The following is a 27294-nucleotide window of genomic DNA, read 5'->3' as shown; positions in this document are numbered from 1 at the left end:
AAAAGAGGCAACACTCCCAGTAAGGTGAAAAGGTGGTAAACTCGCCTTATTCCCCCCAAACTGCAAGGTGTCAGGCCAACACAATGCGGTCATTCTTGCTTGAGAAAGACCTCATTGTATTGAGTTGAAACATTGCAGTTGGGGGGTGAATAAAGCGGGTACACCACCTTTTCAACTTGGAAGTGTGATAGATAGATGCCCTTTTAGACTGAACTGCAATACCAGAAATAAAAGCATAGACAAGAGATTAGAATACATAAAAGTTCTCAAAGCATAAACTACAAAAAAAAAAAGTTATATTAACTATAAAATATACAGAACCTAAAGAGTAATACAAATAAAATGACGTGGTAAAGCAGCATGTAAGTGTATGGCTGGATAAAAAAAAAGTAGAGGAGTGGGAACCGACCATCTAAGCAACCTTTGCTACAAAGGCATCTAGTGAACATTGAGTGAAATGCGCTAAAATATAATCAGACATAAATAGACAATACATAGATTACAATAGCAGCAACAAAACAAAGCACACAAAGCAACTTATCAGGGAAATTACTGTTTGGCTAAAACAAAAGAGGAAAGTGGCTGCATTCACAACGCTGATTATTCTACCTATTGCCCAGTGCATGCAGAGGATTACAGTTGTACAGAACGTTTCCACAGGATAAAAATATCTATTTCACATGTACACTATACAATAAATGCAGCAATGTTCTAGAAAAATATCAAATTACTTAAAAGACCTTTAAATGTTTTCTAATATATCACTTATTTTTTGGGCTTATACTTTTTAGTAAGGAAGTTACTAAAATAAATATAACCTCAGTTTTACTGCAAACATATCTGGTGAACTGCAAATTAACCTATCAGTATGGTTTTATTTACTCATCTTTGTTTTTTTGAGGGGGCACATGCAAACACAGGGAGGACACACAAACTGCATGTAGAAGTTGCCCTTGGCCTGATTTCCATTCAGAACCCCAGTGCTGCACAAGAACAGCGCTGAGCATTGAGCCGGAAACTTCAGGTTACTTCACATACAATGTCAGAATTTACAATAAATTCTCTTAAAAGGTATTTTTCAGGAATATGTCATGTACAACCTACTGGATGTTACATTCAGTGGTTATGTGATATACTGTAGTCATATGACCACTGTATCTGATTCGCTAGTGCAATAGAGCCTTTGGGTAACGTGACTTCTGGATGACTGTGACCTCGGACTGTTATTTTTACACAACTATGAGGGTGGTCTCAGTGATAATGGTGTAAAGTTTCTAACAGGTATAATTGGTTTGGAACGTGTGACAGAAAACAGTGAGGGGTCCGTAGGCTGATCTGACTCTGAGAACAGCGGTTAGTAATGGAAACACTGGGCACAAAAATCTCTAGATAAGAACTCATTACCAGCATTTTCTGTGAAATTAAGATAATTATGCTTAAAAAGGACATGGTTTTTTCTATAAACTTTAACATTTTTGGTAAATTAGTTTTTTTTTTATAAATAAAAAGGAAGTTTTTTTACTCAATTTTATGACTGTCATGAAGTACAATATGTGACGAGAAAACATTCTCAGAATGGCTTGGATAAGTAAAAGAGTTTTAAAGTTATTACCACATAAAGTGACACATGTCAGATTTGTTAAAAATGGCCTGGTCCTAAGGTAAAAACTAGCTTGGTCTTGAAGAGGGTAATACAAACCCATGAAAGGTCCTCTTTAAGTGCCTCCTGCCTCAAAGAATAATTTTTTCTATCAGAGTTCTGATACTGGACTATCCTGTAATTTACAGACAGTTGACAACCTTGCATTAAACAGGTTGTCTTGAGTAGGAAACCGAACAATTCAGGGAATCAACCTGTAATAAAGAATAGATGATCACTTACCTAGTAGATCCCGCACTGTAGCTCTTATTCTCCCAGGAGGGCTCTGTTGTTTTGACTGCAGTGGTGAGGTCACGTCGACAACAAGTGACCGCTGGCGCTGCAGCCAATCACTCGCCTCAATGGTGTACTGAAGAGGCAGTGCTTGGCTGCAGTGGTCTCGTGTTGTTGACGTGACATCACTCCTGTAGCTGGGAAACAGAGCCTTGACGGTGTGGGATCTGTTAGATAATCATCTATTCTTTATTACAGATAAATTCCCTGAGTTGTTGAAACCGGACCACCTCTTTAAGGTACTTCAGTTATGTAAATTTGACATTTCCCAAAACCTCTATTTGCATTCATTCCAATTGTTTTTATATTATTGTGTTTTATATTATTGTGTTTCAATACTGTCAGATGACAGCAGGAGACTCGTTAAATTTAGGGGTCATACTGGCAAACAATTCACTTGAATGGATGAGTCTTGAGGGGCAATCCCACGTAAATGGTGCATGTCGTGATGGTCAGTGCGGAAAATCACACATGTGAATTGGCTCATTAGCCAATGTGCTGTCTGTTCTAAACTCGGACAGCACTCGAATGTGAACATCACTTACCTGTATTCATAATTCACATCTATGTAATAACACTAACTACTTGCCAATATATTGTTCAACAATGAGATTTTTGCACATACTTATTAGTCTTAGTCTATTCATGCTGCACAAGCTTAATCAAATCCGTTTTTTGACAACTTGTATAATTCAATAACACGCTTGTCATATAAGATCTGACAATTCACTGGTATTTTATCTTGTTGGCTTGCAAAAAATGTGATATATTCCTTGTGACAAAGGAAGAGAGAGTAATAATTTATTAAGCAGACAATTTTATATGAATTTAATGGGGTGTCCTCATCTTCTAAAGATATGGCATAATTCTAGGATATGCCATGAAATTGTGATCAGTGCAGGTTTGACGTCTGAGGTCCCCACTGATTTCAAGGATGCAGGAACCTGCCATGGAGAGAACTGCAACACAGCCCCACAATGGATGGCCAGGGGTATCAATGTACAGGGAAACCATGTAAAGAAGCCAAAGCTCTTAGCTAACGTAGCATCATGGCCCCTTTGTCTTATAAACTGTGGAAGTCCTGACAAGTGCAATACTTACTATGATGGGAAAATGATGTCAAAAATTTACTAGAAACATAAAAATGCAAATGTGAACTATTGTTTATTACTATTTTCACAAACAAGGCCAGTAATATATTAAGAAACACAATTTTTTTGTATGGATAAAGCAATCGCTCTGGAACTTTAGCTGTGGTGAAACTACGATTCCCAGCATGCTCCATTCATTCCGATGGAGTTCTGAGAACAGCCAAGCAAATGTACATCTTGGGAGTGTTAGTTTTACCCCAGCTGGAGTGCCGAAGGTTAGTCATCACAGGTCTATACAATTTCCCACCTCAGCCGTCTTTGTGTGAAGTGCCGGGGACCATTATTTTCCCATTTTAGCAATTATAGGGGTTGTCTGACATTTTCACCCAGGCAGCCCCCCCTCACATGAGCATCAGAGCAATTCATGCTCCGATGCTCTCCTTTGCCCTGAGCTAAATCATGTAGGACAAAGGCATTTTCAGGAGTTCCGGTGAGGAACCGGGCTCTCCATGGGGCTGCCAGGAAGCCCGGTGACATCACCGGCACTGATGGGCGGGCTCTAGCGCTGCCCTAGCCAGTAAAATAGCTAGGGCAGCGCTAAAGCACGCCCATCAGAGCCGGTGACGTCACCGAACACAGTGCCGGGTGGAAGCCTCCGCCCGGTAGTGTGTTATTGTAAACAAAAGAGCCCGTGCCCTGCACGATCTAGCACAGGGCAAGGGAGCGCATCGTAGCATAATACTCTCTGATGCTAACATCAGGGGGGCTGCCTGGGTGAAATTATGGGTATGTCCAGGTTCAGCTCTGAACCCGGACAACCCCTTTAACATTAACCACCCAAGAACAATATAAGTCATAACTAGTGATGACCGGCAGGGGCAATATTCGAATTTGCGATATTTCGCGCATATTCGTCATATGTTTGTGAATTCGAGAATTTGCTATTATTTTCTTGATTGCAAAAATCGGCAATGTAATATGTGCGCGTTTTGCGTGCGCAATACAGGCGTGGGTTACTTTTGCTACATTTTTCAAGCTGCTAGAAGTTTCCTGAGACTGGAGAAAATGGTTGGCACAGCAGAACATTACAATAGCTTTATATGCAGATAGAGCACTCCAATATATTTGCGATTGCGCAAATCGACAATTAATGATGCGCATATTTCAACTTCACATTTTAGCAGGTCTAACTACATATTACTGATTGGTGCACTAAGTATTGTTGTGACATCACAGCACTATGTCTGTATGGACTGCAGAACCTATTAGCTACACTATATCACTATCTAACCTACGCTGACTATCTCCCACTAACTATTTGTATTATACATAAGCTATCTAACTAACTAACTAACTATCTATCTAATGTAGTGTGGAAAGCACAGAGCACAGCAATGACACTACTGTCTCTCTCAGAACTCCATAAAACCAGGGCTGGGACAAGGTCCACCACCAACATAAGCTGAGCTGCCCAAGTGAGCCCCCCATCCCCCGCCATTTAGATATGTATGTTTGTCACAGAAGTTCGGGCTTGGGATCTGTGTTCTGTAGATTGTATTATTTTCCCTTATAACATGGTTATAAGGGAAAATAATAGCATTCTGAATACAGAATGCATAGTAAAATAGCGCTGGAGGGGTTAAAAAATAAATTAAAATAATTTAACTCACCTTAATCCACTTGCTCGCGCAGCTCGGCATCTCTTCTGTCTTCATCTTAGCTGTGTGCAGGAACAGGACCTGTGGTGACGTCACTCCGGTCATCACATGGTCCATCACATAATCCATCACCATGGTAAAAGATCATGTGATGGATCATGTGATGACCGGTGTGACGTCACCACAGGTCCTGTTCCTGCACACAGCTAAGATGAAGACAGAAGAGAAGCCGGGCTGCGCGAGCAAGTGGATTAAGGTGAGTTAAATTATTTTTTATTTTTTTTAACCCCTCCAGCGCTATTTTACTATGCATTCTGTATTCAGAATGCCATTATTTTCCCTTATAACCATGTTATAAGGGAAAATAATAATGATCGGGTCTCCATCCCGATCGTCTCCTATCAACCGTGCGTGAAAATCGCACCGCATCCGCACTGGTTTGCGGATGCTTGCAATTTTCACGCAACCCCATTCATTTCTATGGGGCCTGCGTTATGTGAAAAACGCACAAAATAGAGCATGCTGCGATTTTCACGCAACGCACAAGTGATGCGTGAAAATCACCGCTCATGTGAACAGCCCCAGTTATTTTCTGTATCAAGTTATAACAACCTAGGTGATGATACAATTGTAACTAATCATCCTATTATTAATGTATTGTAACAACTTACTTAAATGTTCTAAGTGTACTTTACAAAAAGAAAATTCTAATAAAAACTAATTTGAAAGAAATGAATGGGTCGGGATTCAGTGCGGGTGCAATGCGTTCAACTCACGCATCGCATCCGCGCGGAATACTCGCCCGTGTGAAAGGGGCCTTAGGTAGGCAAAAACTTGGAGTTGTGAGGTGTGATCACAGTGGAAAATGGGCAGGATGTTTTAGGAATGTTGGAAGTAAGACATTTTAACATTTCATGAAAAAAATAACTCATTTAGAACTTGATGGTAGCAGCGCATCTCAAAAAAGTTGTGACAGGGGCAACAAAAAGCTGAAAAAGTAAGTGTTACTAATAAAATACATCCGGTGTATCAATTTGCTACTAGGTCACATGACTGGGTATAAAAAGAGCATGCTAGAGAGGCAGAGTCTCTCAGAAGCAATGATGTGCAGAGGTTCACCAATCTGCGAAAAACTGCATCTAAAAAAAATCTAAAAAATTCTCCACAATATAAAATAGTGTAGACTTTGAATCTGTCATCATCTATGTACCATACAGTACATAATGTCATCAAAAGATTCAGAGAATCTGGAGAACAAGGGAAAAGGCCGACTAGATGCTCATAATCTACATTCCCTCAGGCAGCACTGCATTAAAAACAGGCGCAATGTACTGGAAATCCCTGCATGGGTTCAGCAAAAGTTCCAAAAATCACTGTTTGTCAACACAGTTCTCTGTGCAATCCACAAATGCAAGTTAAAGAGGTTCTTTGGGTTCAGGGCTGTTCTTTATCCCCTGACTACATATGAGTGAAGCATCGGAACATTACTCTGACCCTCCCCCTTGCCAAGGTGCATCATGCAGAGCAAGGCGGTGTTTGATGTGTGCCGGGATTCGCATCACTATGCTAAGCGAAGATTTCCACCTAGCAGTGAGCCCGGTGACGTCACGGACACAGATGGGTGGTTTATAGCGCTGCCAGAGGCTGTTTTACAGGCGTGTACTATGCAAAGTAGCATCGTACCCACCTCCAAAACAGCCTCCGGTGCCGTATAAGATGCAGTTCACGTCATCGACAAAACGTGTTTACGCTGGGAGTGCACAATAACGTCATCACGCTCAGTGAAGGTCCTTCAGCAGGTCTTTTTCAATCAAGAGAGGAGCGGACTGCCTCTGCGCGAGAAAATGGATGAGGTGAGTAATTGTTTTTCCGTTCTTTCTAAGACAACTCCAGGAGCCATTTTAGAAAAAATTATTTGCTACCATGAAGCGCAAGGAGATTTGGCTTAGTTTGGAATCAAATTTTTCCTAAAACTTGGGAACCACTATCCCAGGAGGGGAAAATGAAGGAGATAAAACGTAACTTTCAATAATAATCAATAAAAATTGTACTAGTGCACTGCACCAAACATGCCATTAATAATTAAGCAGAGCATCATACTTAGCCAACCCCTGAATTAGGACTTAACAGATCCAATAATGCAAAAAATCATCATCACACGGCACAAGTTTTTGAGATTAGCAATAATTGGAAAGTTCTTACCAGGGTGCCTCATGCAGGTGTCATTCAAATACATGTACTTCTGCTGCAAATGTTATTCGGTTGCATGTGGTCCAGCTTTAAATTCAGGTGACCAAAAACATCATGTATAGATAGGCAGCGGGAACATCTGACCCTAATAAACCCTAAAATAAGGGACTAAAATTACCCTGCTTATCTATACAGATCACCCGCCCCGAAAGGGGCGACCCTGTCCGGATACTTGACCCTAGACCAGGCAATATCCCTGTTGAACCCTAAAAGCACTTCCCGACGTGCCACGTTTCGTTTTGATAACTCATCAGGGATCACTTAGGGTCTCTTCAAAGTATAGTAAATGCAGGGGCATAAAAAGATGCCAGGTAGGAGTCTGCTAGATGAGGGACGTATTTTCATTTTTTTTCTCCCTATACTTTTGGTCCACTGACCCATTAGGGGGGGTCCCTATTGATTATATATATTTTGGGATATAGGTCTAACTGGCATGACACTGGCATCTTTTTAAGTTAAGTTTTATCTCCTCCATTTTCCCCTCCTGGGATAGTGGTTCCTATAGTTTGATTTTTGTTGGGAGATTCTTGTGAGTATTTACTGGCTCATAATTGGTGTTTATACGATATTTTCCTAAAACTTGGACTGAATTCCACTTCAGATGCTTTGTTTCGCTCACCACTAGTTTCATACTTGAGGTATTAGAGATGAACGAAGCTCTTCAAAATTCGATTCGCTGCTTCGCCAAATTTTACAAAAAAAATGTGCTCTCCCATGATGAAGTAATTCGTGACGAAGCACATTTCTCTGTAACTTGTGGGTTCAATGACAGGGAGCTGCGATAGCGCCGCTCCCCGACAATGTACCCCTCAGATGCATCTTATAGCAAAAATGCAGTGTAAAATTTACAGAAAAATCTGCTCCCGACAGGCCATCTTGCTTGAAGATCTGGCACGAAATCTCACGCAGCTCGAGATGCGGGCGTGGTGACATCACATGTCACCATGCACAGGATTTCGGACAAGCTCTACAAGACAGCAGGAGCCAGACCATCACAAGCATGATTTATTTTTTTAGATTATTTCAGGTGAAATAGATTTGTTACCTCGAAGAGCGAGGAAATTTTGTTGGATTCGATTCGCTCAACGCTAGTTCTCAGTAATGGATATTTAGACATGGTAACAATTTTTATCTATTTATATTTTATACACATGCCTGGATTTTTGCATATGTTTCAACTACAATGATAGCCTTCGGTATCAATAAGCACTTTGACTGCAGGGGAATTGGGCACTTGTTGCCAAGTTTCACCAGAGATTTCAGGTGACTTCCATGACAGCAGCGCTGCAGCTACGAGCTCAGTCCATTATAAAGTAGATGAAACTGTCTGCTTCTGGCACCAGGACTCTTGGCGAACAGTGGAAGGATGTGGGGTGTCGGACCCCCACCAATCAGCTAGTGATGGCCTTTCTCTGAGGATAGGAAATAATAAGAAGAAATACTGCATACACCAGCTGCACCTCTGATTAAAAATAATAATTTATTAAGGAACACAGAACAGAAAAAAATAAAATATATCCAACACAACAATCCGGTTCTAAATAGGAACATCTATATACCAGCACATGAGTACACAATATATGAAATGTAAAAATATGGCATTAAAAAATAGTGGAATACTTATCAAATAGACAGTTGGGTGGTACAGGTTGGTGGGCAATACGCCCCACGCGTATCGCCAGATCATGCCAGCTTCCTCAGGGGTCTTATGTTGAGTGTGCTATATATATATATATTTGTGGTCATGGCTATGGCCAAGAGATATCCGAAGAACCCTAGGGAGAGAAACAACGGGAAAAACCTAACCCAGCTAGGCGTGTCTTAGCTAACCTGACTAAATGGCTTGTTGTGTGCCCTAAGCCATGGTCGTGGGTAGGCCTATAAGTGGGCAAAAACCAAGCCAAGTAGGATAGAAAAGGAACTCGAATGGCATGTGCAAACTAATCCCGAAGTCAACTGCAAGGCGTCACGGATCTAGAGCGAAAAATTCAGGGTGTATGAGGCAAGGCCAGAAGGAGACCTACAACCCATCTTGTGGATGACAAGGCCAGAGACATGATGCTCAATATTGCGGATACTGCCCCAAAGCGGAATGGATGACCGGGAATACGTTGTGAAATGGATCACGAAAACCAAATGAACCGTGTAAAGTTTTGGTTCTATGGAGTACTGGCAATGCCCTAGCCTCAGGAGATCATGGGACCGAAACCTAACTGCCTAGACTATGCAGGAATGAGGGCCAAAAAGAACTATGTAGATAGGAAGAGAATCCTTGAATAGTTCCCCAGACAACAGCTATCTGCTAGCCGTGGTCCACGCGTTGTTCTACTGTGTGCCCCTGAGAATTGTTTTAACGCTACTATCTGAATCTTCTACCATGAGGAAATGCTGAACTTTGTCTAAAACTCGATTCAACGTGGTTGTAGGGAGTCTGATGTTAGTGCGGAAAGAAGCTACGAAGCCATAATATACAAGATTCTGTCTATGCCCTCCCATGAGTGAGGGAATGCAATTGCAATGAAGCTACCGGCGAAAATGAATTCCTGGTCGTGGTAAAAAGTTAAAGACTTTGCGCGGGGACCTGGTTGGCAAGATATGATCGACTACGATCAGAGACTGAAATGCTAGAGGGAATTACCCTACTTGTTACTCCTCTGGCAGGACCTGAACGAAAGCATGAACAATTAAAGTAAGACGAAATATCTGTGTAAGACATGACAATGATGCTGTAGGGCGAACCGGACCAGTTTGCGGTCAAAACATAAAGTGAGCGATCAACATGGATTATTAGGTAATTAGGGAAGCAGGTATGTATGTGATACATACAGGCCAAATCAGCCCAGATGCACAGATGGACAACCAACCAGGCAATCAGCCCAGCAGGACTAAAAACAGTCATCGGGCCCCCGAAGCCGTCACCAAGCCCCCGAAGCCGTCACCGGGCCCCCGAAGCCATGGGGCCGAGAATTCTTTATATATTTTATAGCCGGCTTGATAATTCCTGGCCGTGTTGGAGGAGAGGGAATGTTGTATCAGGTTCCTGGCGTGAGAAAGGAGGAACTCTAATCCATCACCCGGGAATTGAAGGCTGGGAGAGGGGACCCCGCGGGATCTGCTTCTGGCATCACCTGGAAAAAAAAGGGGTGACCCAGAAATACCGCACCACGTAGCCTGGTGAAGGACCGACCTGGCAGTGCCAGGAAAAAGTAAACCAGGAAGGGACAGGCATGGGTGAGACGAGTGTGAAAGAGTAGGTGGGCCTGTGCGGATCATGGGGAAGTATCGTAATGGATAGGAGGCTAAGCCTGGACGGATCCGCCAACAGCGGGAGACCCTGGAAAAAACATGGAATAGTAGACATGCAGGGAGACCAGACCTGAACGTACCAGGCAGAAAAGGAAGAAAAGGGCCTGGACGGACCCGGGGTAATGATACATAAAAAATAAACCGAACGTACCCGTTCCCAGTAGAACAAAATCGAGTCGAGTCAGAAGGAGGAATAACTGAGGAGATGACAGCCTGGGCGATCCAGGAGACAGAGGTAGGTAGTATGAGCCTGGGCGATCCAGGAGACAGAGGTAGGTAGTATGAGCCTGGGCGATCCAGGAGACAGAGGTAGGTAGTATGAGCCTGGGCGATCCAGGAGACAGAGGTAGGTAGTATGAGCCTGGGCGATCCAGGAGACAGAGGTAGGTAGTATGAGCCTGGGCGATCCAGGAGACAGAGGTAGGTAGTATGAGCCTGGGCGATCCAGGAGACAGAGGTAGGTAGTATGAGCCTGGGCGATCCAGGAGACAGAGGTAGGTAGTATGAGCCTGGGCGATCCAGGAGACAGAGGTAGGTAGTATGAGCCTGGGCGATCCAGGAGTCAGAGGTAGGTAGTATGAGCCTGAGCGATCCAGGAGACAGAGGTAGGTAGTATGAGCCTGGGCGATCCAGGAGACAGAGGTAGGTAGTATGAGCCTGGGCGATCCAGGAGACAGAGGTAGGTAGTATGAGCCTGGGCGATCCAGGAGACAGAGGTAGGTAGTATGAGCCTGGGCGATCCAGGAGACAGAGGTAGGTAGTATGAGCCTGGGCGATCCAGGAGACAGAGGTAGGTAGTATGAGCCTGGGCGATCCAGGAGACAGAGGTAGGTAGTATGAGCCTGGGCGATCCAGGAGACAGAGGTAGGTAGTATGAGCCTGGGCGATCCAGGAGACAGAGGTAGGTAGTATGAGCCTGAGCGATCCAGGAGACAGAGGTAGGTAGTATGAGCCTGGGCGATCCAGGAGACAGAGGTAGGTAGTATGAGCCTGGGCGATCCAGGAGACAGAGGTAGGTAGTATGAGCCTGGGCGATCCAGGAGACAGAGGAAGGTATGAACCTGGGCGATCCAGGAGACAGAGGTAAGTAGTATGAGCCTGGGCGATCCAGGAGACAGAGGTAAGTAGTATGAGCCTGGGCGATCCAGGAGACAGAGGAAGGTATGAACCTGGGCGATCCAGGAGACAGAGGAAGGTACGAGCCTGGGCGATGAGGTGGGAAAGAGGAAAAAACATAGCATATGAATAAATGAACATACACATACAGAACGGCCCTGTTACCACTACATATCAGTACAGATGACGGCAGGCAAATGGTCAGCGTGCAGTGACTGTGCATAGTGTCTAGGCTGAAGCTGTGTATTTCCAACCCAGGTGAGTCGTATTCATGTAAAACACAGCCCAGCATGCGCTCCAACGTGAGGATTCTGCACTGTATGACCAGCTCCTAGCAACCACAACAAGGAATAGAGGAGCTGGTTTAGCTGCAAGCCACTATCAAGAGCGATGTCAGTGTGTGTGAACCTGATCTGCAAAATGCCGCTGTAGGAAGCATAGAGGAACCGGGAGGAGCGAGCAACGGCAAGTTTGGGCAGCAATGACACAGTACTGACCAGGACACCACCTGTAATTCAAAACACACAAGTCCGGCAGTGGTTCTCAACATGCGTTCCTACTCTGGAACGCACGCCGACCCCGCGACCGGAAGCAGGGAAACACATGAGCGCTGATTGGAGGAGCCCTGTGGAGGGGATGGACTGAGGGAAGGAGCTTACCCGTCCTGGAGACGCGTACAGGCGGTGTACAAGCGGCGGACGACTCGGACTGCAGTAGTGAAAGCGAGGGTTTTTTTTTTGTTTTGTTTTTTAAAGGAGACCAGTCTGAGTGAATATGAACCAGGATTAAAGAAGACAAAAAAAAATAAAAAATCTCCCTGAGGTGAACAGAAAAGTAGGCCTATGGAATATAACAGACCACGAAGAAAGGAACGTAAGCCTGAAAAGAACGCCGTTATGTTTGTCGGGAGAGAGGTACCAGAGCGGTGGGTGCAGACTGCCCCGGTGAGATTATTGAGTAAAACCATGACGTAGCAATGAACAGGAGAATGCAGCTTTGAGTGGAAGCAGAGTACAACAGATGATGTAACAACAAATGGGGCTTTGGATGAGAGTGGTACCTAAAAAACATGGTATGGGCACAGCTCTGAGTATGGGAATGGAGTATAGGACAAGATGTAAAAGCAGACATGCGGACGCAGCTTTGGATGTGAACGGAATATTAACTTGATGTGACAGCAGACATGGAAAGAACCTTTAGTAGCATAGGACGTGTGAATGCAGGTCTGGGTGTGAGTAGAGTAAACCTGATATATCGATAGACGGATGAATGCAACTCTGGTTGAGGGTGGAGTGAAAAAATGATTTGACAGCGTAGTTTGAATGCACCTCTGGGTGTGGCCGAGAATGAAATTGGTAGAACAGAAGCTCTAAATGTGAGTGGAGCATAAACATGATGTAACGGTGAAAAGTGAATGCAGCTCTGAAACGAGCCTAGTATGAACATGTTGTGACAGAGGACGTGTAAACACAGCTCTCACAGTGAGCAGAGAAAACATGGTATATCAGTCGACGCATGAACGCAGCTCTGGTTGTGAGTGGAGCAAGGTGTGAACACCAGGGTGGTGCGTCCCGAGAATAAAAATGGAGTAACAGTAGCAGCTGTAAGCCGAGTACACAACATGTAATAACAGGCATGTAATGCGGATCCGGCTGTCGGCTGGGTACGGAATGAGATGTAACAGCCAACAGGTGACCGCAGCTTGAATGTGAGACCAATCTGAGTGAATACAAACCAAGAGTAGGAAAGTGCTGGACAGTAAAGACGTGCGGATGCAGCATAAAGACATGAAATAAAAGCCGAAAGTGTAAATGCCGCTCAGGAGAACAGCAGAGCATAAAAGTGCGGCAGGGTTTGTAAGTACATGGAGCAGTGAAATACGTGAAGTCTAAGGATGGTGGTAGCGGGGGGAGGGGGAGACACAAAACCAAGTTGAAAAGAAATAGAAGTATTTAGCCCCAACGAGCAAACCTGAGGTAGCAGATTCTGAGGCGAAGCCTCCCGTTTGCTAGCAAAGTCGGTTTCGACCGGCCAGGAGAGACGGCCCCGGCCCAACCTACTTACGTAGTATGGCGCGTGCATGCTACGGTAGCAGAGAGCAAAACAACAAGCTCTATTCTGGCTCCATACTGCAAAGAAAGACTCCTACCACCAGAGAAGCTAGTTTGCTAATGACACCCAGCAGCAGCTGTGCACCTGAGAACCCACGCCTGTGAGTGAAGCTGTGGCTCGTATATGAAGAGCCTCCACCCCTCCCACAAATGCAGGCTGACTAATCAGCCTTACCAACATATATATATATGTAAATAAATTAAGCTACAGACATATTCACCTGTTTTATAAATTAAATCAGCTGGAGAGGGGATCTGGTGAAGACACGCGAGCGTCGCCGGTGCAGAGCCCATGTGTACATACAATGTCGCTGTGTAATATGAAGCAGCATCTTGGACATGTCCACGCGCATGCCCCAGATGGTGCTTGAATGGAAGTATCAGTATGATGCGTTCCATGGCCAGGAAGTGAGTCCTGGACATGGCGGGCGTCATCTGCAAATGCGCAAAAAATGTACTGTGTATCCTGGCGTGCATACCAAAGATAGGAAATATACCCTGGCATGCGTTCCATTAGCAAGAAGTGTAGTAAGGATACCTGCATAACGCCATATATAGTATTAGGGGGAATCAAAATCAGTTATTAATTGTAAAATGACTACATCACAATAAATGAGGATGCCCTATTGCCAAGGCAAACCAATTCATCATAAAACACATAATTATGCAAAAAATCAACAATGAACATGATTATAAAAAATAAATAAATAAAAAATAATATATATGGACACACCTTCTCATTCAAAGAGTTTTCTTTATTTTCATGACTATGAAGGCATCAAAACTATGAATTAACACATGTGGAATTATATACATAACAAACAAGTGTGAAACAACTGAAAATATGTCATATTCTAGGATCTTCAAAGTAGCCACTTTTTGCTTTGATTACTGCTTTGCACACTCTTGGCATTCTCTTGATGAGCTTCAAGAGGTAGTCACCTGAAATGGTCTTCCAATAGTCTTGAAGGAGTTCCCAGAGATGCTTAGCACTTGTTGGCCCTTTTGCCTTCACTCTGCGGTCCAGCTCACCCCAAACCATCTCGATTGGGTTCAAGTCCGGTGACTGTGGAGGCCAGGTCATCTGGCGCAGCACCCCATCACTCTCCTTCATGGTCAAATAGCCCTTACTTTCAAAGTTTTCCCAATTTTTCGGCTGACTGACTGACCTTCATTTCTTAAAGTAATGATGGCCACTCGTTTTTCTTTACTTAGCTGCTTTTTTCTTGCCATAATACAAATTCTAACAGTCTATTCAGTAGGACTATCAGCTGTGTATCCACTTGACTTCTCCTCAACACAACTGATGGTCCCAACCCCATTTATAAGGCAAGAAATCCCACTTATTAAACCTGACAGGGCACACCTGTGAAGTGAAAACCATTTCAGGGGACTACCTCTTGATGCTCATCAAGAGAATGCCAAGAGTGTGCAAAGCAGTAATCAAAGCAAAAGGTGGCTACTTTGAAGAACCTAGAATATGACATATTTTCAGTTGTTTCACACTTGTTTGTTATGTATATAATTCCACATGTGTTAATTCATAGTTTTGATGCCTTCAGTGTGAATCTACAATTTTCATAGTCATGAAAATAAAGAAAACTCTTTGAATGAGAAGGTGTGTCCAAACTTTTGGTCTGTACTGTATATATATATATTATATGTTAGGAAGGCTGAGTTCAGCCTGCATTTGTGTAAGGGGCCTGTGCCCTATTCCAACCCTACTCACGGTCACCCGGCAGGCGTTCCTGTCGTCGCATCCGGGTAGGAGGAGTCATCTCTTCAAATGCTCACTGCCACCCCTTTACGCCGTGCACTTGCTCCTGTCTCGCCAGGTCCGAGGGTAAGTCGGGCACCCCCTGGGGAGCCTCGCTTGCGGGTTCCCCGCTCTTCATTCCGCACAGTATCATCGTACTTCCGGCTCCACGGCCGGCCGACTGAGCTCCACGTGGAGCGCATAGAGGTCGCCGCTCCACGTGGGGCGGATCTCAGGGGCCGGCGGATACGCAGCTTCCTGCCCCCTGTGCCAGCTTAACTGCCGCCTGTCGGGCCGATGCCAGGGGGGCTTGGGTCCATGTGCCGCTTTCCGCGCCCACTTGGCGAGGCGGGACTCCAGTCTGCCTCGGGTCCTCCTCCGGTGGCGGGATCTGCCGCAGTCACGAGCGCTCCGGGAGGCATGCTTATTCAGCTCCGCCTCCTGCGACCGCTGCAGAGTATTAAGTCACAATCTAGTAGATCATTTTTCCATAAGTTAGGTTAACATAACAGACATTCCTGCCAGAATTTTGGTACAGATTCAGTGCCAAAATTCAGGTGTAGGCCGCAGTACCAGCCCGCCAGGCACACGCTTCCATGTTATCGCACTTCATCCACGTAAAAAACAAACAAAACCCTGATACGCTTTCTCTCTCTTTTGCCTGGATTGCTCAGGCGCTTTCTATGCCTTTCTCTCCTCCTGGTCACGCCCAGGCCTGTCACCGTCGGCCTGGTACGCCCAGGTCACTGTTGTCCTTGTGTCCTCAGCCACTTCCTGGGCCCCTGATTGTTCACCGGGCACGGTCGCTTGTCTTGTCATTGTCTCATTGTCGTCCCCTGGTCCGCCCAGGGCACAGTTTCGTTCCTGGTACGCCCAGGTCCTTCATGCCTACTTACCTCCACTTGGTACTTGGGTCTCCTCGCACTTCGCCACCTTTCCGCCAGCTGGCAGTCATGTTTTCTGGTCTAGCACAGCCACGGTGCCACTCTCCCGGATGGCCTTAGGTTCTTCCACCCTCTTTGTCCACCTGGCTCAGGTCCGTTAGGTCATGTCGTCCGGCCCTACACGGGCCGCTGCTACGCGCAGCCTCGGTCTCGTTATATGGCTACGCGCCATCTCTTTCTCCGACCGCCTGGTACGCCCAGGTCGCCTCCTTCCGTCTCCAGCCAGTCTGACACGCTCAGTACATTTACTTGTCTCCATGGGGGCGCCCCATCCTGGCCAGTACGCCTGGCTCAACAGGTCTGGGGTCATTCCTCATACAGCACTCTCAAGTTTTTGGTTGTTCCCCTTTTTCTTTCAGGTTCTAGCCTATTCCCAGGTTCCAGTCAGACCTGTCCAGGTAAGTGCTCACGGACATCCTCGGTGACTCCAACGGGTCAATGTTTCTCAGTTAATCAGTTAATCAGATTCTTCATCTTTCCAGGCAGGTCGATTTTTCTCCTGCTAGACCGTGTCACGGTGTTCTGTTTTCTGTCGGGTACGTTTATACCTCAGTTTCTCGCACCTTCTCGGTTCTTTACTCTATCACCCCTCCCTGCTTCTTATTTTGTTGTCACGCGATTCATTTTTTCCACAAGTCAAGTGGGCCTCTGATATAGATGACAGCCTTTCTGTCCCTGAAACGTTTGTTTCTGGCCAAGCCGGTCCTTCGTCCCTAAGGAATTGGACCATTCCAAAATTAATTGCGGAACTTAACAGGAGGGGCATCCCGCACCCAGCCTCCGCCAGGAAGGCAGAACTGTTTAAGCTACTCGTGACCAGCCCTAACCCTTCCGGGGATCAGCCGGGCACGTCGTCCATCCATCTCTCGCTGGTTCAATTACAGTCCACCTTGAACACGCTGGTCAACTCGGTGGCTGACGTCCAAGCTAGAGTAACGGAACTGGAGTCCCGGGCCTCCGTGGCGCCCCCGGCACCCGCCCAACCTGCTGCCTCCTCCACCTCCGTTTGTCTGACGCCAGGTACACCCAGGCCTATTCCCCAGGTGGCCCCCTCGCACTTTATTACAAAAAATCGCAAAAAAGACATCCTTACAGGGAAAGATGTTAATCTTGCGTCAGTTCTCATTGCCGCCCAAGACGTTCCCGAAAACAGGGTGATCAATTGCGGAGATGTGTCCGTGGTCCTTAGGGCCAAGGACGCCCGGCTCAACCGCAAGTTATCCATTCCTGAGTTCGTCCTGGCGTTCAGCCTTTTCAGGGACATTGTCTGCACCGCCCAACCAGAGAGAAGGGAAGAGCTGGACACCTATTTGTACCTGGTCACTGACCTGGGTCACAAGTATGGGGGTTCAGCCTTCTACGATTACCATCGCTCTTTCTCGGCAAAAGCGGCTGCAGCTTTGACTCAATTCCAGTATGTCACCAGCTGTGCCAGCATTGATACAGAATTATTCTGCCGTCACTTCGGGGGGCTCAGGGCACCCACCTGCGCGGTGTCAGTCCATTTTCCATACCTCCGAATGGTGTCCGAACACCGCCCATGCAGCGCAGGACAGGGCTCTCCTGGGGACCTCTGGGATTCAGCAAGCCACTCCTTCGACCGACAAGCTCGGTCGCCCCATTATGTACCTAGGGAGGAGCCAGCTTTGCAACAGTTTTAACGTAGGTGGTTGCTCCTACAGTGGTTGCAGAGCCCTCCACGTGTGCTCCCTGTGCTTCAGGGCTCACCCCCGTTCCTCCTGTCCCAAGATCCTGTCCCTGTCCTGACTAGCCGACCTCAATGTGGACCTCCTGCCAGCTCTCCTCAGGGACCACTGCGACGAGAACTTTGTGGCGTTCCTACTGGCGGGCTTCTTGGAAGGCTTCCATACTGGGCTTGTCGCCCTGCCGCAGGTCTCTTGGGAGGGCAGGAATCTTCTTTCAGCTTCTGGGGACCCAGCAGCGGTAATGGAGCTGATACAGTGCGAAGTAGACAAAGGTTTTCTCATAGGTCCCCTTCCTTATATACCTTTCCATTTGTGGCGCATCAATCCTATCGGCTTGGTCTCTAAGAAGTCCTCAAATAAAAAAAGGTTAATTTACGACCTGTCCGCCCCTCATGCTTCCGCAATTCCTAGCCTTAATTCGCTCATTCCTTCGGAGGAGTTCTCCATGAAATATTCCTCCATCGATGAGGCCATACGATCCATTTTGTTGTGTTGTAGAGGCGCTTGGTTGGCAAAAGCGGACATCGCGGATGCATTCAAGCTCCTCCCCATTCAACCCCACTTGTGGCAATATCATGGCATCAAGTGGGCCAATCAATACTACTTCGCCAACAGACTCACCTTCGGCTCTAAAAGAAGCCCCTGGTTATTCGACCAGTTCGCCAAGGCACTTCACTGGATCTTGGTCCATCACAGCGGGTTGCAGATGGTCATCCACTACCTGGATGATTTTCTGATCATTGAGGGCCCACAAGACAAATCAGGCAATCTCACCACCCTCCTAGAGATATTTGCCAGACTAGAGGTTCCGGTTGCCGAGGCCAAGACTGAAGGTCCCGCCACTAGGGTCACATTCCTTGGCATCGTCCTAGATTCACTCAAAATGGAAGCCAGCCTCCCAGAAGAGAAGCTCGCCCAATGCAGAGAGGTTATTGCTCATGTTGCCTCTTCCGGGTTCCTCTCCAAAATCGAGCTCCAGTCTCTTCTGGGCCGGCTTAGGATCATGCCCCAGGGCAGGTTGTTCATATCAAGGCTACTCCAGCTTCTTCCCTCGGCGCCCGATCAGGACAGTGTCATCTGCCTGGACAGCCACGCAATGGCAGACCTGGCCATGTGGGAATTGTTCCTCACCCGTTGGAACGGCATCTCACTCTTTGTTTCACCATGGTCGCCCTGCTGCCCTACCATGTTTTCTGATGCTGCCGCTTCCCGCTGCTATGCGGCCATATTCGGTCGACATTGGCTGGTTGACCAGTGGCCCACGTCCGTCCTGGCGGATGCCAAAACCATGAGCATCTCCTCCCTGTGGGAATTGTACCCCATTGTCGCAGCCGCCAAGGCTTGGGGTCATCAGTGGGCCAATGCGCCGGTAATGTTTGTCACCGATAACCAGGCCCTAGTTGACATCATAACTAAAGGTAGGGCTAAGTCCCCAAAAATCATGTCCCTCTTACGATGGCTTGTCTGGCTTTCCCTTTCCCATAATTTCCACATACACTGCAGCCATGTTCCGGGCCACCAAAACATTGCGGTGGATGCATTGTCCCTATTTAAATTCCCCCTATTCTTCCAGGTCATGCCCGAAGCAGATCCACTCAGATGTCCTACCAGTTCCCTGATGATGGACTAAGTGCCCTTGTCTCGTCAGCAAGGGGCCTGGCTCAGAAATCTCTCGCCCCTAATACAGCCAGGAATTACCAATCCGGCTTGAGACTTTACCAGGAATTTTCCAGGCTCCACCCGCAGGGCAATCTAGACGACATCTAGTACGTCATGGCCTTCATCGCTCGTTGTCATCATCACCTCAAGCTCTCACACAACACCATCAAGTTGTACCTAGCAGGCATCCAACATCACGTCATGCTCCATCATCCGGACGGGGGCTCAATTTTTTCAGTACAGGCGATCAGGGCTACCTTATGCGGGATCCAGAAGAGCAGGGAGGACCCCCCTTCCCGCAGACAGGCAGTTACAGGTGAGATGTTTCGGAGGATTTCATCAGTCCTCGATGGCAACCCTTTTGGGCCCTTCACCAGCCTGGTCATCAAAGCTGCCATGTACCTTGGCTTCCACGGGTTCCTCAGGCCGGGTGAATTTACTCGCAGCACAGCCAGGAGTACTGGTCTGTTAAAGGGACCACTAGTTTGGAGCCAGGACCACTATACGCTCAAGTTATTGTCTTCTAAGACAAGCCAGACAGGTCCCCCAGTCGAGGTAAAATTCTTCGAAACCTGCAATAATTGGTGCCCGGTACAAATCCTCAGGTAGCTCATGGACGCCATCCGCGAGGCTCCTCCTGACAGCCCACTGCTACCTCACCTTAATGGCCCTCTCACCTCTGCTCAATTTATATCCCACATCCGTACACTAGCCTCGGGTTTAGGCTTCGACCCTACCACGATTTCCGGCCATTCTTTCCGCATTGGAGCAGCCTCTGCAGCCTCCAAGCACAGGGTTCCCGCACATGTCATCCGGAGAATGGGACGCTTGCGCTCATCCTGCTTTGCCAGGTACATACCAAACCCGCAGACTGAGATTTCGCAAGCATTCCGTTCCCTGGTTCTTTGATTTAATAAAATCCCTGCACTGACTGCCTTGGTTTCCTTTTTGCCCCCTTCTAGGCTGGCTCCAGGCACAACTCAGCCGGTTCAAGTGTTAGGATGGGCACACCTGCCCGGGTCTAACCTTTAGCCATGACCACAAGTTAGGAAGGCTGAGTTCAGCCTGCATTTGTGGGAGGGGCCTGTGCCCTATTTCAACCCCACTCACGGTGACCCGGCAGGCGTTCCTGTCGTCGCCCCACCCTCCCCCCCTTTTTTCTAATCTTCTCATCCAGGGCATGCCCCCTTCTAGGCTGCCCTCGTACCCGGCTCCAGGCACAACTCAGCCGATTCAGATGTTAGGATGGGTACGCCTGCCGGGTCTAACATTTAGCCATGACCACAAATATATATATATATATATATATATATATACTGTATATATGTATATATATATATATATATATATAAATATAAACCTCCCTACCAATAATCCCTAACTATAGTAATAATAAAGTGCAGAGTGCAGAAAATGATTATTAGAGATATAATATTAGATAAATAAAATGAGACATAATTCATATAAATGGATAGACCACCACTTACTAAAATGTCTACAATCCCTTTAATAGCAAGGGTACATGGCTACTTTGGGGATCTGGGCGCAGCGTTCCAAACATCCTCCAGTCTTCGGTGGAAAAGAGTGGCTTGCATCAGCTAGCTTTTCTTTTTTTTTTGCATTTGGTAAGCATTGTACTTACATGGTAATTATCTACATACTTTTTCACAATGACTTTTCACTGCTACAATCACAATCTCATTGGAAATCTTTCAGACTCCAGTATAAAACAGTATAGCTGTATTTGTAATTGCAATAAATCAGAACAGTATAATAACAACCAGAATAGGAGGCTAATTTAATTGAATAGATGCCATGATTCTTTAACCCCTTAACACATACAGTGCTGCAGGCATACAGTGTACATGTATGGCGCTCTGATAGAGTGGATGCAGGAGTGCCCACTAGATCAGTGGCAGGGGTGTGGCTATTAGTGACAGCCGAGCCCCTGCTGTATCCGCCGGCGTATTGACCCCTTATGTGAAGCAGTCATCACTGACCGCTACATATACAAGGTTTGCAGAGGGTGGGGGCTCCCTCCCCAGTGTATTACTGACAATGTATTGTGATGCATTGTAGAGGAGACCAGACCACCCAAAAAAGGGGGGGGGGAGTGTGTATTGTACTTTCACACTTGCGTTAAACTTTTCCGTTATTGAGTTCAGTCCTAGGGCCTCAATACTGGAAAAAAATGGATCAGTTTTATCCTAATGCATTCTGAATGGAGAGCAATCCGTTCAGGATGCATCAGGATATCTTCAGTTTAGTCACTGTACGGTTTTTGGACGGAGAAAATACTGCAGCATGCTGCAGTATTTTCTCCATCCAAAATTCCGGAACACTTGCCGGAATGCCGGATCCGGCATTATTTTCCATTGAAATGCATTAATGCTGGATCTGGCACCAAGTGTTCTGGAAAAACGGATCCGGTTTTGCAGTCTGCGCATGTGCAGACCTTTAAAAATTTGAAAAAGATAAATACCAGATCCGTTTTTCAGGATGACAACCGGAGAGACGGATCCGGTATTGCAATGCATTTGTGAGACGGAACTGCCTGCCGGAATCCAACAACGCAAGTGTGAAAGTCTCCTAACAAAGAAAAAAATTAAGTTTCAATAAAAAAAGCCCCATTCCCATAATCAAAACATAAAATTGTTAAAAAAATAAAATAGAAATAAACATATTTGGTATGCATCCGCAATGACCAGCTCTATAAAGATATCACATGATGCTGTAAAAAAAATATACAAGAAAAAAACAAGATTTTTTCTTTCAAAACTGATTTGTGTTAAGTGGTAAAATGAAAAAAATATATAAAATTGGTATCTCTGTAATCGTATTGACCAAAAGAATAAAGATAACGTGTAACTCTTCCCACACAGTGTATGCCGCAACAACAAAACTCAAAAAGCAATAGCAGAGTTGCTGCCATTTCTTTTACCCTGCCTTGCAAAAACCCAAATAAAATGTGATCAAAAAGTTGTATATACCTCAAAATAGAACCAATGATGGTGACAACTATTCCTGCAAAAATATACTCTCTCACACAGCGCCTTTGGGAGAAAAATAAATGTATGGTTGTCAGAAAAAGGCTGTACTCGTGCCTCAGAGGCTGTTCAATAGCAACATGGCACCCGTAAACCATTTCATCAAAATCTGCTCTGCAAAATCCAAAAGGTGGTCTTTCCCTTTTAAACCCTGCAGCGTACCCCAAAAACTGTTTAAGTCCACATTTAGGGCATTTCAGTACCCAGTAGAACACACCTAACAATTTAAAGGGCATGGTGTGTTTCAGATGGCACATGGTGGGCACAGCATATTGGGCACTGAAATGCCATATCTCTGGAAACTTGCAATTTTCATTTCACGCAGTCCCATGCTCATTAATTTTTGCAAAACACCTGTGGGGTCAAAATACTCACTCCACCTCTTAATAAATACCTTGGGGGTATAGTTTCTGATATAGGGTCACTTCTCAGGGGTTCCCTTTATTATTTTACCCCAGAGCACAAGATGCGTAAATCACCACACTGGGCCTCAAATGTGCATGGTGCTCATTTACTCTTTGGGGGTTTACTCCACTTTTTGGGGGTTTCTACTGTAGGGGTGCATCAGGGGGTCTTTAAATGCGACATTGTGCCTGAAAATGATTTTTGTGAAATCTGCCCTCCATAAGCCATATGTTGCCCCTTCACTTCTAAGCCCTGCTGTGTGCCCATATAGTAGTTTATAATCCCAAATGGGGTGTTGCCATATTCAGGAGAAATTTGGAAACAAATTGTGGGGTGCTTTTTTTCCTGTTACACCTTTGAAAATCTGGAGCTAAAGAAACATTTTAGTTGAAAAAATGCAATTTTTCATTTCACAGCTAGTGAAACGCCTGTGGGATCAAAGCACTTACTATACCCCTCAAAAAATTACATGACTGGTGTAGTTTCCAAAATTGGATCACATTTTGGGGGTTTCCACTGCAGGGGTATCTCAGTGTCTCTTCAAATGCGACATGGCTCTTGAACGCTATTCTGCGTTCTAAAAACTATATGGTATGGTGTTTTGCCGATACAACAGTTTATGACCATATACCGGGATGTTTCTGTAAACTGTAGAATAAGGCTACATGCACACGACCATTGTGTGTTTTGCGGTCCTCAAATTGAGGATCCGCAAAACACGGATGGCGTCCGTGTGTGTTCCGCAATTTGCGGAACGTCACGGACAGCCATTAATATAACTGCCTATTCTTGTCCGTAAAACGGACAAGAATAGGACAGGTTATATTTTTTTTGCGGACCACTGAACGGAGCAACGGATCCGAAAAGCACATGGAGTGCTGTCCGCATGTTTTGCGGCCCCATTAAAGTGAATGGGTCCGCATCCAAGCCGCCAAAACTGCGGCTCGGATGCAAACCAAAACAACGGTCGTGTGCATGAGGCATAAGGGTAAGGAATATTAAATTTGTTTGTTTGGCTGTTAACCCTTTCTGCATTACAGTAAACATTGATTAAAATGAAAAATTTCACCTCCATTTTCCTTTAATTCTTGTGGAACACCTAAAGGGTAAATTTATGGGTGGTTTCTCTTATGTAAGCCCCTTAAAATGACTTCATAACAGGTAGAATTTAGTGTTATGTTCCCGTGGCAGACGGGCCCAAATAATTTTGTACAAAATGTATTTCCCAAGAATCTCAAATTTACAAAAAAAGCGTAGCATTAGCACCAGAATATTTTCTATTACTATGGCATTATTGTACTTTATTTGGTTTGCAGAGTGCATTGGATTTTTTTCTTTGTGTTTCTAGCCATGGCAGCGTGCATCTGCGGATTGGGATGTGCTGACTGATCCCATTTGTACTTTGCAGTTTGTACTGGAGTAGTGGCTGACTCCATTTAGTCTTGCACCCCTGACCAGCCTGTCTCCTCCATAGGTTGATTTTAATTAGTGTAAGTATAAGGGCTCATGCACACGAATGTGTGCTGCTTGTTGCCATATTGCGGACGGCATTTGCGGATCCACAATACACAGGCACCGTTCTGTGTGCATTCCGTATTACGGATGCGGACCCATTCACTTCAATGGGACCGCAAATCTGGAAATGCGGAATGGAATCACGGAACAGAACACTACGGAAGCACTACGGAGTGCTTCTGTGGGGTTCTGTTCTGTACTTCCGTTCCGCAAAAAGATAGAACATGCTCTATCTTTTTGCGGAACGGACGAATGCTAATCCATTCAAGTTCAATGGGTCTGGATTCATCCCGGCGGCCGTACGGAGGTTGCCCGTGCATTGGGGAACGCAAATTGCGTGTGAATGAGCCCTGAAGCTGTAGCCTGCTCTCCCTGCACTCACTGGAAGCCTTTTTGGCACCAGGAGAGGTATAGAGTGGACTTTCATTGCATTCATAGGAAGCCGTCTGGCACCAGGAGAGGTATAGAGTGGGCTCAGCATGCATGTTGGTACCTGCATTCCCTGAATTTAATGGAGGCCATTTTGGCACCAAAAATGAAAAAAAGCAGAGTGGGCCCAGCATGTACATTGAACCTGCACTCGCTGAATTCTGTGGTGGCTGTTATGGCACATAACAGGTAGAATTTAGTGTTAGGTTCCCGTCTTACAGAGATCGCCTTGACGTTTGGCAGACGGGCCCAAATAATTTTGTACAAAATGTATTTGTCAAGAATCTCAAATTTACTAAATAAGCGTAGCATTCACACCAGAATATTTTTTCTATTACTATGGCATTATTGTACTTTATTTGGTTTGCAGAGTGCTGTTGCATTGTGTTTTTTTCTTCATAACTGAATTGGTCCCTTAAAAAGTGGGTTTTGGAAATTTTCTTGAACATTTCATAAATTGCTTCTAAAATCCTAAGCTTTCTTATGTCCTAAAAGAATAAAATGACATTTATAACTATTTTATGAGGTATCACTATCCATCTTAAAAGCAGAGAAAATAAAATGTTGAAAATTCCAAATTTTTCAAAATTTTTCATACATTTTGTACATGAGGAGAGGTAAGTGAAGGGAGACAGAGCAATGCTGGGAGCTGTGGTTATTTAACTGGAACTGTATGTTAGGGCTGAAGGGAGGGATGTTATTTACATGGAACTGTGTGTTGGAGGTGGCTGGGGAGAGGTCATGTTATTTACATGGGACTGTATGCTGACGGCTGTAGGAGAGAGTGATGTTATTTACATGGGACCGTATGTTGGAGGGGGCTGGGGGAGGGAGTGATGTTATTTACAAGGGACTGTATGTCGGAGGGGGCTGGGGGAGGCATTGATGTTATTTACATGGGACTGTATGTTGATGACGGCTGTGGGATGGAATTATGTTATTTACATGGGACTGAATATTGAGGGGGCGATGTTATTTACATGGGACTGTATGTTGAAGGTGTCTGGTGGGGGGAATGATGTTATTTACATGGGGCTGAATGATCAGGGGGTGATGTTTACATGGGATTGCATGTTTAAGGCGGCTAGGGAGGAGGTGATGTTATTTACATGGGACTGTATATTGGAGGGGGTTGGAGAGATGGTGTGATGTTATTTACACGGGACTCTATAGTCATAAATTTTGGATTTTGTTTTTGTAAATAAAGGTGAAACATATTGACTCATGAAATACAATGTGTCACGAGAAAACAGTCTCAGAATGGCTAGGATATGTAAAAATGGCTCCAAAGTTATAACCAGAGGACAGAGATGCCATGGTTGCTATTGACCATGGCATGGGAGGGATCAAAAGGCTGGTGGGTCTCAGATGTGTAACACAGCCAGCATCCGTCAATGAAGCGGGCTCAGCTCCATACATACACTCACAACCAAGGATCTAGATGTATGTGACATCGCAGTCTTTACAGTATCTTTCATTCTTCATCCTTGGCACCCTGTCTTGGAAAACTTACAAGTAACCATAACCTCGACACCCCATGGGAAACCCTAGAGGAGCAGGAGGAGGTGTCGGACAGGAACATTGAAAATCACTGCACTGAAATCAGTTTTTTCTGTAACTATGGCTGCACTGACTGTCCATAATTGGATCAGTAATATACAGTATGTTTATCAAGCAACATACCATGTTTTATTAAATCATGCAATGTGAGAAAAAGTGTAGGATGGCAACATTTTCTATTCTGGGCGTTTGTGTTCCGATGAAATAGGGAAAAAAGAAGGCAAAGTCAAGGAAACTGGCATGTTTGTCTCGAGAGAGATAGCTGGCACTAGCAGAGCTCCCCTCTAGGAAAAGCTATTCACAGTTCTTCTAAAAAGATTTTGTTGCCATGGGTACTGATGTAACCGAGAGAATTGAAAAGGAATAGAAAGCTTTTAGGGAGCATGGATCAGGTTTGTTGAAACCATTTTACTTCACCTAAAATTGCAATTAACCCTCTGACTTTTTTTTTTGCTACCTATCCCCTATTCATACAAGCAAACACACATAGAATAAACTGTTTCAATATATCTCCGTGGTGCTGAACGGCCTTCATCCCAGCGTACTGCGGGTTTTAAAAATACAGGTCAGCTCTCCTTAGTGTGCTGCGTCTGTAGCGTGCGTGAATGTCTTAGCATGCCAATTACTGCTCCTTTTAATTGTAGTCTAAATACAGGCCCGGTGTCCAATGAGTTTAATGCACTAAAGCAATTATCAGGTCAGGGATTGCTGGACGGTGGCCAGACATGAGCGCGGGAAGTTAATATACTTGGGATTGAATTTGTAACTGGCCATATTGAACATCACAGTCTAGGTCAGTTTTCCTTTA

General features: G+C 45.4%; 1 protein-coding gene across 1 annotated transcript in view; it reads right to left on the bottom strand.

The window, feature by feature from the left end:
- Positions 1-27294, bottom strand: part of SLC9A9 (solute carrier family 9 member A9) — a 902549-nt gene that overhangs the window by 159000 nt on the left and 716255 nt on the right. The window lies entirely within an intron of this gene.

The sequence above is a fragment of the Bufo bufo genome, chromosome 4, assembly GCF_905171765.1.
Source record: "Bufo bufo chromosome 4, aBufBuf1.1, whole genome shotgun sequence".
Taxonomy (NCBI): domain Eukaryota; kingdom Metazoa; phylum Chordata; class Amphibia; order Anura; family Bufonidae; genus Bufo; species Bufo bufo.
Note: the sequence above shows the minus strand (reverse complement) of the source record. Positions and strands in the feature narration are given on the sequence as shown.